Source organism: Marmota flaviventris, chromosome X (assembly GCF_047511675.1).
Source record: "Marmota flaviventris isolate mMarFla1 chromosome X, mMarFla1.hap1, whole genome shotgun sequence".
Taxonomy (NCBI): Eukaryota; Metazoa; Chordata; class Mammalia; order Rodentia; family Sciuridae; genus Marmota; species Marmota flaviventris.
In genome coordinates, this window is record NC_092518.1 from 99,605,782 (window position 1) to 99,616,510 (window position 10,729).

Below are 10,729 nucleotides of genomic sequence, written 5' to 3' on the forward strand. Positions count from 1 at the left end.
TCTTTATCCCTTTTGATTAATTTTGGCTTGCAGTCTATTTTATTTGATATGAGTATGGACACTCCTGCTTGTTTCCGAGGTCCATATGAGTGATATGATTTTTCCCAACCTTTCACCTTCAGTCTGTGTATGTCTTTTCCTATCAGATGAGTCTCCTGTAGGCAGCATATTGTTGGATCTCTTTTTTAAATCCATTCTACTAGCCTATGTCTCTTGATTGGTGAGTTTAAGCCATTAACATTTAGGGTTACTATTGAGATATGGTTTGTACTTCCAGACATATTTGTTTATTTATGTTACTTAACATGGTTTGTTTTTCCTCTTTGATTATTTTTTCCTTTACTGTCCTACCTCCCACTGTTGGTTTTCATTGTTATTTTCCATTTCCTCTTCCTGTAATGTTTTGCCAAGGATGTTTTGAAGAGCTGATTTTCTAGCTGCAAATTCTTTTAACTTTTGTTTATCGTGGAAGGTTTTAATTTCATCTTCCATCCTGAAGCTTAATTTCTCTGGATACACGATTCTTGGTTGGAACCCATTTTCTTTCAGCATTTGAAATATGTTGTTCCAGGATCTTCTTGCTTTCAGAGTCTGTGTTGAAAGATCAGCCATTATCCTGATTGGTTTATCCCTAACTATAATCTGCTTCCTCTCTCTTGTGGCTTTTAAGATTCTCTCCTTATTCTGTATGTTGGGCATCTTCATTATTAGGTGTCTTGGTGTGGATCTCTTATGATTTTGTACATTTGGCATCCTGTAGGCTTCTAGGATTTGGATTTCTGTTTCATTCTTTAAGTCTGGGAAGTTTTCTAGTATTATTTCATTGAACAGATTGCTTATTCCTTTGGTTTGGACCTCTGTACCCTCTTGTATCCCAATAACTCTTAAGTTTGGTCTCTTTATATTATCCCATATTTCTTGGATGTTCTGCTCATGATTTCTTAACATTCTCGCTGAAATGTTAAACATTCAAGTTGAAATACTTTGTCTTTGTTGTCTGATGTTCTATCTTCTAAGTGTTCTACTCTGCTGGTAATACTCTCATTTGAGTTTTTAATTTGGTTTATTGTTTCCTTCATTTCCAGGATTTCTGTTTTTTTTTTTTTTTTTTTTTTTTTTTATATCCTCTATCTCCCTGTAGAGTTGATATTTTGCTTCTTGGATTTGTTTAGGTAATTCATTGTCAAAGTGATCTTTCATTGTCCGATTTTGCTGTCAAATGTCTTCCTTGAGACTCCAGATCATCTGAAGCATGTATATCCTGAACTCTTTATCTGACATATCATCTGCTACAGATATTACCTCTTCTAATGTTGAATTGACCTGCATTTTTTGTGGTCCTTTCTTTTCTTTTCTTTTCATAGTGTTCATGTTTCTTTCTAGCTTTGTGAAACTGTTGTATTAATGGTTTTCCACTTATATATTTATATTGCTCTTGTATAGCTCCAAAATCCATCTTTTGCGGAGAAAGACAAGGTTAACAGTTCCCAATATCAACAGTACATCATCTAAGCACAAGTTTTCATTATTAACACATTTATAGTTAGAATCTAAGTCTACAGATATTGGTTTCAAGTATTATTTTAAAATGTAGCCATTAGTTTCATAAAAGGCATACCATATCTGGTGGCATATAGAAAACTGAATTTCAGACGAAGGATGTTATACTTAGGGGGAAAGGAGTGAGGGTATGAGGCTAATCTAACTTAGCAACTTTGGAGAACTCTAACCAATAGACTGGTAATTTATGGAAGAATGTATAGATTCAACCTCCTATCTTATTTAGATAGTTACCCTATGTATAGATAGTAAAATTTAGGGGGTTGAAAATTTAGGGGATAGAGAAAAAAGAAAAAAAATAACAAGGAAGAAACGAGAAAAAAGAGAGAAGGAAAAAGAAAGTAAGGAAGAAAAAAGAAAAAAATGGGAGGGAGGTGGGGCATATGCAATTCCTCTATATTATATTATTTTGGTGATTCAGTTGTTCATGCACAGTTCTTGGTTTCACATATGTTGAGGTTGTGAAAGAGAGAGAAGAAAAGATAGCAAAAAAAAAAAAAAAAAAAAAGTCTCTCAGAACTCTGTTTTGCTTTCTTCCAGTAGGTGGCGTTGTCTATCCCTAGCTTGAGACTGTGTGTTTAGGGTGGTGGATGTAGCCAGTGTGAAAGGACATGAGCTTCCACCTGTATCCTCCCTACTCTAGTCTCTGAGGTGGAAACCAGGTGCCTGTACAGTTGTTTTGCATTGATAGCTACACCCCCCAAAAGCTTGTGGGAAATATTTTGAGTTATCGCAGCTAAGGGTGGGGGAGTTGGAAACCGGGTACCTGGATCAGCCGCAGAACCGAGCTGGTAGCCACGCTCCCCTTGATGGATTTTAAGGGTTGATGGGCTTCCTCCTCCGGCCTGGCTTGGCGCCGGGCTTCCTCCTCCCGCCTATAAACTTTTAAGGAAAATAAGCAATTAGGGAAAAAAATTAAGACAAGCATAAAGTTTATAAAAGAATAAATTACATTATAATTAAATGAATAGATCTCCCATATTACTCATGACCACAGAAATGACAAAATGAGAATGAACTGTCATTTTCTCCTCATTTCATTGGGAAAATGTTTAAGTCAATAGCATTCTCTATGAGTGTATGTAGAAATAGGCACCATCATATTCTGTTCATGAAAATATAAATTGTTGAAGCCATTATGATGGAAAATTGGCCATGTTTGTTAAAATACTAATGATCATACCTTTTGATTTAGCAATTAAAAATATTATCAAGATCTCCCATGAGTAAGTAGATGTATAATGAAATTTATATCACTGCTTATATTAAAAAATCAGTAACCTGTATTTCTAAAAATATGAAATTATTGATCTAAATTGTGATGTATTCATACTATGAACAACAGATCAAAAAGGGACTCTCATAATCTGGATTGTTGAACATCAGTGATTCTAAAGCTCAAACTCTTTACATATCCTCAAAAGAAACAGATGAGTAAAGAAAACAAAGAAAATCACCCATTACGTATTCCTTTAATATAACCAGGTATAACTAGTGGGGATACAGTATCAATGACACTTGGAAATATAATAGCAAAAAGATGTAACAGGCTTAGCAGACCTGAGAAAGGTGAATTCTATCCCAGCAGTGGTACTTTTTTTTTTTTAAAGAGAGAGGGAGAGAGAAAGAATTTTATAATATTTATTTTTTAGTTATCGGCGGACATAACATCTCTGTATGTGGTCCTGAGGATCGATCCCAGGCCGCACGCATGCCAGGCGAGTGCGCTACTGCTTGAGCCACATCCCCAGCCCAACACAATATATTTTTATGTGGTGCTGACGATTGAACCCAGTGCCTCACGCATGCAAGGCAAGCATTCTACCTCTGAGCCACAACCCCTGCCCTCAGCAGTGGTATTTGAAACCCTTATTACATGCTCAGAAATTTCTGATTCCTGGTACCTCTGGAAATGGCAGTAAGCTAGAGCTAAAGACAAAAGGATTTAACAAATATATGTCTAAAAATAGGACCAACCATTCCTCTACCAAACAATCATCCAGGCCATTTACCTTCTCAAATGAAAACAAAAGACTGGAGGCTTACCCACCAGAGAAGGTTAAAAAAAAAAAAAAAAAAAAAAAAGTTCTACAGTGGGAGAAGAGAGGTGTTTCTCGGCATGCTTGAGGTCAGAGGTACATTACAGAAAACTGAAAAACCAAATGAAAAATCCTCTAAAAACATGAATGCTGAAATCATCTTTGTAAATCCTTATTTCCTATTCTGTTGCCAGAATGCTAATAAAAAAACTAATAATCTTAAATTAATAATTTGAAAAATTATCACAGCCATTTGACTCACAAGAAATACAATAGCCAGGCATGATGGTTTACACTTGTAATCCCAGTGACTTAGAAGGCTGAGGCAGGAGGACTACAAATTCAAAGCCAGATTCAACATATTAGCAAGGCCCTAAGCAAATTAGTAAGACCCTGTCTCAAAATAAAATATAAAAAGGGGTGGGGATATTGCTCAGTGGTTAAGTACCCCAGGTTCAATCTCCAGGGTGTGTGTGTGTGTGTGTGTGTGTGTGTGTGTAAAAAATAGATTCTTGGAACTAGGATCAAACTAAAGAAATTTTATTTACACTTATTTATGAGCAAATAACCAAAGATTAACTTTACTTGTTTTTAAATATTACCAAAAAGCCAAGGATCACCAGATATGCAGTAAGACCCCCAAACATCAATGATAGACCAAAATAGTAAAAAAAAAAAAAAAAAAAACCAAGAAAGAAAACATTTATAGGAAACACATGCTATTTGGTGCTATGTAGGTAGAAGAAAAACTTCAAAAATACATTCATCTTGTTGGAGAGATGAGAGAATGTATTTGTTTCTATGAAACAAGGACAAAATGGATAACCAAAACAGAGGCTTTTAGAATGTTTTTAGAAACACAACAGTGGAAATGAAAATGTCAATACAAGCTGGGCATGGGTGCAGCAGGAGAATCACAAGTTCAAGCCCAGCCCATCAACTTAACAAGAACCATAGCAACATAGTCTCAAAATAAAAAGATCTGAGGGTATAGCTCAATGGTAGAGCCCCACTGGGTTCAACCCCCAGTACTTTGAAAGAAGGAAAGAAGAAAAGAAAAACAATGTCAAAAGAAAATGTCAGCACAATGGTTAAAAATAAAGTTTAAGAAGTATCCAAGAAAGTAATTTCAGAAGAAAATGGACAAACTATTTTAAAATTGGTGGATTGATACTATCATAAATGGCATTGTTTTAATTCTATTCTGGATTGTTCATTGCTACTGTATATAAGTACAATTTATTTTTACTTATCAACCTGTCCTGCAACCTTGCTGAACTTACATTTTGGTGGATTACTTCAGTTTTCTATGTAAAAGATCAAGGAACTGATGAATAAAGACAGATATATTCCTACCTTTTTAATATGGGCATCTTTTATTTTTTATTCTTCCCTAGTTATCCTGGCAAAAACCTTTAGTATAAAGTTAAAGAGGCCAGAGAAGATTTATTTCTCTTATCTTGACCCTAAAGTGCAAACTTTCAGTTTTCCCCACTAACTGTGAAACTGTGATTTTATTATAGTGTTGCTGGACTCAGATTGTTCATACTTTTTGAAAATTTTTTATCTATATTTGTAAAATCATATCAGTTTGTAGTATACTTTTATTATAACTATTCAATCTCATTTGAATACCAGGGTAATATTTCTTATATAATATGAGCTGGGAAGTGTCACTCTTCTTATCCTGAAGAAATTATATGAAAATGAAATTACTATTTTTTAGTGTTTGGGAGAATTTGTTAGTAGAACTATCTGTACTAGGCTTTGCTTTGTAAGAATGTTTTTATTGTGAATTTAATATCTTCACTTGTTATAGGATTACTCAATGAGAAACAAAATCTTTGCTCCATAGAACTTTTCTTTATACTGTTGAGGTTTTCTGTTGTTGTTGTTGTTCTTAGTTGTTTTATTTGTTGGTATTTCATTGACTTATTCCATAAATAAAAATCTCTATTTGTGAGAGACCAACCTTGCACTTGACTGAGTCACACTCCCGGCTGGGTGCTGAGGCGCTCAGTCACAGAAATGTAGCAGAGCTTCCCCCACCCTTCTTGGGTTCGAGGGTGGGTGTCTCGTGCATGTGTGTATCTTGCTACAGCCCCATGGGTGAAGCTAAGGTCACCTGTTCCTTTGTATATAACCCCTTGCCCTATTTAGGATAGAATCTTCCATGGAAGTGCCTTGTGTGTGTCCCCTTCTCTTACTGTGCCCTTGGGTGTGGCCTACCCAGGTGTCAGTCAACCTGCTGACAGTGGACATCATGAAGACAGACTCAGCCCCCTGAAACCTGACCCCTTGCCTCATTTGAATAGCTTCTCCTCAATAAAAGGGGTCAGTGCGTGCTCTCGCTCTCTCTCTTCCTGCAGACCCTTAAAGTCAGAGGGCCATCACAGCGACCCCAAAGAAAAAGGTATTTGTGTCTCTTGTGTGGTTATTTTGTGCAGCCCAGTTAGCCCAGTTTAACTGGAGTGACCCCTGAGCCTTTTAGTTGCAAGAACAGAAACCTGGCATCTGTTTATCTATAGATATAGATAGAGTACATGGAGATATTTCTATTTATAGATGTAGATAGATATAGATCTTCTTCTTATATGCTATAATTTCAAATATGTTACTATTTTTATTTTAACTTGTTATGTATGACAGCCGAATGCATTACACTTCATATTACACATATAGAGCACAATTTTTCATATCTCTGGTGTACACAAAGTAGTCACACCATTTGTGTCTTCATATATGTACTTAGAGTAATGAAGTCCATCTCATTTCACCATCTTTCCTACCCCCAGGCCTCTCCCTTCTCTTCCCTCCCCTTTGCTCTATCTACAATTCATCTAATCCTCCCATGCTCCCCTCCAACCCCAATATGAATCAGCATCCTTATATCAGAGAAAACATTTGGCATTTGTTTTGGGGGGATTGTCTAACTTCATGTAGCATTACATTCTCCAACTCCATCCATTTACCTGCAAATGCCATGATTTTATTCTCTTTTAATGCTGAGTAATATTCCATTGCATATATACACCACATTTTCTTTATTCATTCATCTACTGAAGAGCATCTAAGTTGGTTCCACAGTTTAGCTATTGTGAATTGTGCTGCTATAAATACTGAGGTAGTTGCATCCCTGTAGTATGCTGTTTTTAAGTCCTTTGGGCATAGATCAAGGAGTGGGATATCTGGGTCAAATGGTGGTTCCATTCCCAGTATTCCAAGGAATCTCCAAACTGCTTTCCATGTGGGCTGCACCAATTTGCAGTCCCAGTCCCACCAGCAACATATGAATGTGCCTTTTTCCCCACTTCCTAGCCAAAACTTATTGTTGCTTGTATTCTTTTTTAAAAATGTTTATTTTTTAGTTGTACTTGAACACAATACCTTTATTTTTATTTATTTTTATGTGGTGCTGAGGATCAAACCCAGGGCCTCACATGTGCTAGGCAAGCACTCTACTGCTAAGCCACAACCCCAGCCCTATTGCTTGTATTCCTTTTTTTTTTTTTTTTTGATCTTCCACCAAGGGAAAAAAAAATTTTAAAGTATAGATTACCAGTTATTTCAAAATACATGAGAAAGACAAATATACAAAGGCAGTATCATACAACTGATTTCTAACCTCAATACTTGTGAAGGACAAAACAATGATAACTACCCTGAAAAGTCAGTTTGTTGACAGAACTTGATCTTTAAGTTGGTCAAAAACCCCTTTCACTCAATTTGTTTATATATATATTACTCAGTTTTTCAGTTTCATCATATATCAGAACTTTGGTTTTTTGTGGGGTTTTTTTGTTGTTTTTTTAATGTGATCCCTTCTCAAGTATAGTTTTTTTCTTGCAATTAATGTTAGCAACTATAGGTAACTTGCCTAAGTCACAAGAATTCAATATAACCACTACTCTAAATAGTTACCATTTGGAGTTACCTACACTAAGACTCACATGTTTAAAGTCAAAATATTAACAAGCAAACTATGGGGATTGAGAACAGGACTAAGGAAAGACAATCTTATCTTTTACTAAAGACCTGCTAAAACAAAATATCTATTACTTACTTTGGTACTATGGCTAGAGAAGCAGTTACTGCTAGACCACAGGTAGCTATGTAGTTGTCCATTTTATATTTCCTTTTCTAAGGAATGACAGATTTTACCAATTAAGTTTCTTAACCTAAAAAGCAGGTACCTGGGCTGGGGATGTGGCTCAAGTGGTAGCGCGCTTGCCTAGCATGCACGGGGTGCTGGGTTCGATCCTCAGCACCACATAAAAAAAAATAAAAATAAATAAATAAAGATGTTGTGTCCACTGAAAACTAAAAAATAAATATTAAAAAATTCTCTCTCTCTCTCTCTCTCTCTCTCTCAAAAAAAAAAAAAAAAAAGCAGGCACCTATATACAACCCTGTACTTTAACTTCTTGAAATAAATTATTTTCTTAATTGGGTTATTAGCAGCCTTGTGTCTGGAATACCAAGTAAATCTATTTTGTTCCAAAATTAGAATGCTGACTCAGATGCTATCTTCCACTCATGAAGGTGGACCTTCACAAACTATATAATATAATAAATGCAAAAATATTTCAGCTATCAACACATACCACTGAGCCAGCAAAAAACAAAAAACCCCACACTCATAAGATAACTCATAAGAAACTGGTTTGTACAAAATAAGAAGGTATATATCCTCTTATATAAGAGAAATATATATGGTAATAAAAGTAATCTATAATAAACTTATAGAGATGATTCCGATTTACATGTTAAGTCTGCCTAAACTAATTGTCACTGAAAGACTGGAAGTTTTCTTTTCCTCATGTCATGCCCATCATTCTAATTAAGCTGGCCCTAGTTTCTTACAAATGTATTACTTCCTTGGGTTTATCAACTATACCCTCACTGCACTGCAATTAACTTATACACTGGGCCTGCCCAGCCTGCCTATAAAGCCTTTCTTCCAAAATATACCAGATGTATTAAACAGAGGCATCATTTAGTAGAATTCTGTACTTCAAGACAGCATATGAAGAAAGAGCAATTGGTCCTCTGATGTAGATACCTCTCATTTCACATTATCACAGAAACAGTGCAGTTTACCAACTACTCCTTCTTTACAGGAAACTCGGTAGCTGTAAAAATTTTGTTCAGTTTGAAACATTTCAATACCTATTAATTCCAAAGATCCGAACACCATGTAGTTGTGGCATTTGGGGAATAAGCACACTCAGAAGAGAAGCTGTGTTAGGATGAAGTAAGTTGAATCGTACTTTGTTTAGAAACTTGTCAGAAAATATAGAATTGTTGGAGAAATTGTGAAAAACTTCCATGAAGATGTTAGGAGCCTTGCTTTACCTTGGTCAGGAGTTTCAAAAGGTGTTCCTTTTACTGCATGCAAAAATACATACATCCCCAGATTATGTATAATATTTGTTAAGGTCCAAGCAACAGGAACACTGAAGAAAGGAATGCTGAGTAAGACAACATGGAAGCAGAATACAACAGACACTAGTATGGCAGTATGTAAAAACGTGGATGTGTAACCGATGTGATTCTGCAATCTGTATACGGGGTAAAAATGGGAGTTCATAACCCACTTGAATCAAATGTATGAGATATGTCAAGAGCTTTGTAATGTTTTGAACAACTAATAATAAAAATAAATAAATAAATAATTGGGAAAAAAAGACAATATGGAGCAAGCCAACTCCCAATGCATATGTCAGCCACATACCCCGGTTGTTCATTACACGGGTATTTGGATTCACTTCACTGCGGGCAACTCCAACATTCATGTTTGCTCCGCCACCCAGTTCCCGGTGGCTGGCACTGCATAAGACCCGCCCAGTGGCAACCTCAGCTTACACTCATGCTTCAAAAGCCAAGTCTGCCCCAGCGCGGCACCTCAAGCCGTCACTGTCCTAGCGCACTCACTGCCCTTGCTGGTATTCTTAATAGCTGAAATTCTGACTGGAGTGAGATGAAATCTTAGAGTAGTTTTGATTTGCATTTCTTTAATTGCTAGAGATGTTGAACATTTTTTTCATATATTTGTTGATTGATTGTACATCATCTTCTGAGAAATGCCTGTTCACTTGCTTGGCCCATTTATTGATTGCATTAATTGTTTTCTTGGTGTGGGCCAAGGAACTGAACAAACACTTCTCAGAAGATGATGCTGTTGTTTTTTAACTTATTTCGTTTTATTTTAATGCTTTTATTACTCCACTATAGTTATACATAATAATTGGACATTCATTTTGACATATATAAACATTCATGGAATTTAATTTACTCCAATTTAGTACAGGTGCCTCCTCTTACCCTCCCCTCTACCCTATCCCTACTCTCAATCCTCTATTGGTCTACTTCTATTTCTTTCATTCTTTATCATTAATTGGAACATTATAGATACACATAAAGGTGGAAAGAACTGTAGTGTCTTTGTACAGACACATAGCATCATTTTGTCAGTCATTTCCCTTTATGCTGTTATTAAATGAATAAACATTGATGTTATGCACTCTATGCCTGTCAACTTAGGTTAATTATGTTTTGCTTTTTTAAAAAAAGTTCTCTTTTCAATCAATTAGGAGAAAAAGAGATAAACAAACCACGTATTTACAATTTTTCTTGTTACATATGCAGTTACCCTTGCTGGTGACCTTAATTTCTTCATGTAGATTTAATACCCAGTGTCCCTTCAGCGGGAAGACTTCCTTTAGTTGTCTTATAAGACAGGTCTAATAGCAATAACTCTTCTCAGCTTTTGTCTACACGAGGATATCTTAAATTCTTCTTTGTATTTTTTGCTAAAATGTTCTGTTTCATAAAATATTTTGTGATAATCAGAGTTGAACGTGCCTCATTTTTATTAAAATGACTACAACAGAAATGTTACCCTTTAAAGGGGCGAGTTTTATTATACTCACAAGGCTGTGGAACCATCCTCATTCTGTAATTTCAGGAAAGATTTATGAAAGCAAAAACAACTCCAGTGCCCGTTAGAACTCATTCCACACTCACCTGCCCAGCTACTTGCAACTTTATATTATGGATTTGCCTATTCTGGACATTTCATATAATTTATAGGAGCATACAATGTGTGAGTTTTTGTTTCTGGTTCTTTC

General features: G+C 35.7%; 1 pseudogene; it reads right to left on the reverse strand.

Moving 5' to 3' along the window:
• Positions 1-8,761: 8,761 nt before the first annotated feature.
• Positions 8,762-9,404, reverse strand: LOC114084558 (ORM1-like protein 1; annotated as a pseudogene).
• Between the last annotated feature and the right edge of the window lie 1,325 nt (positions 9,405-10,729).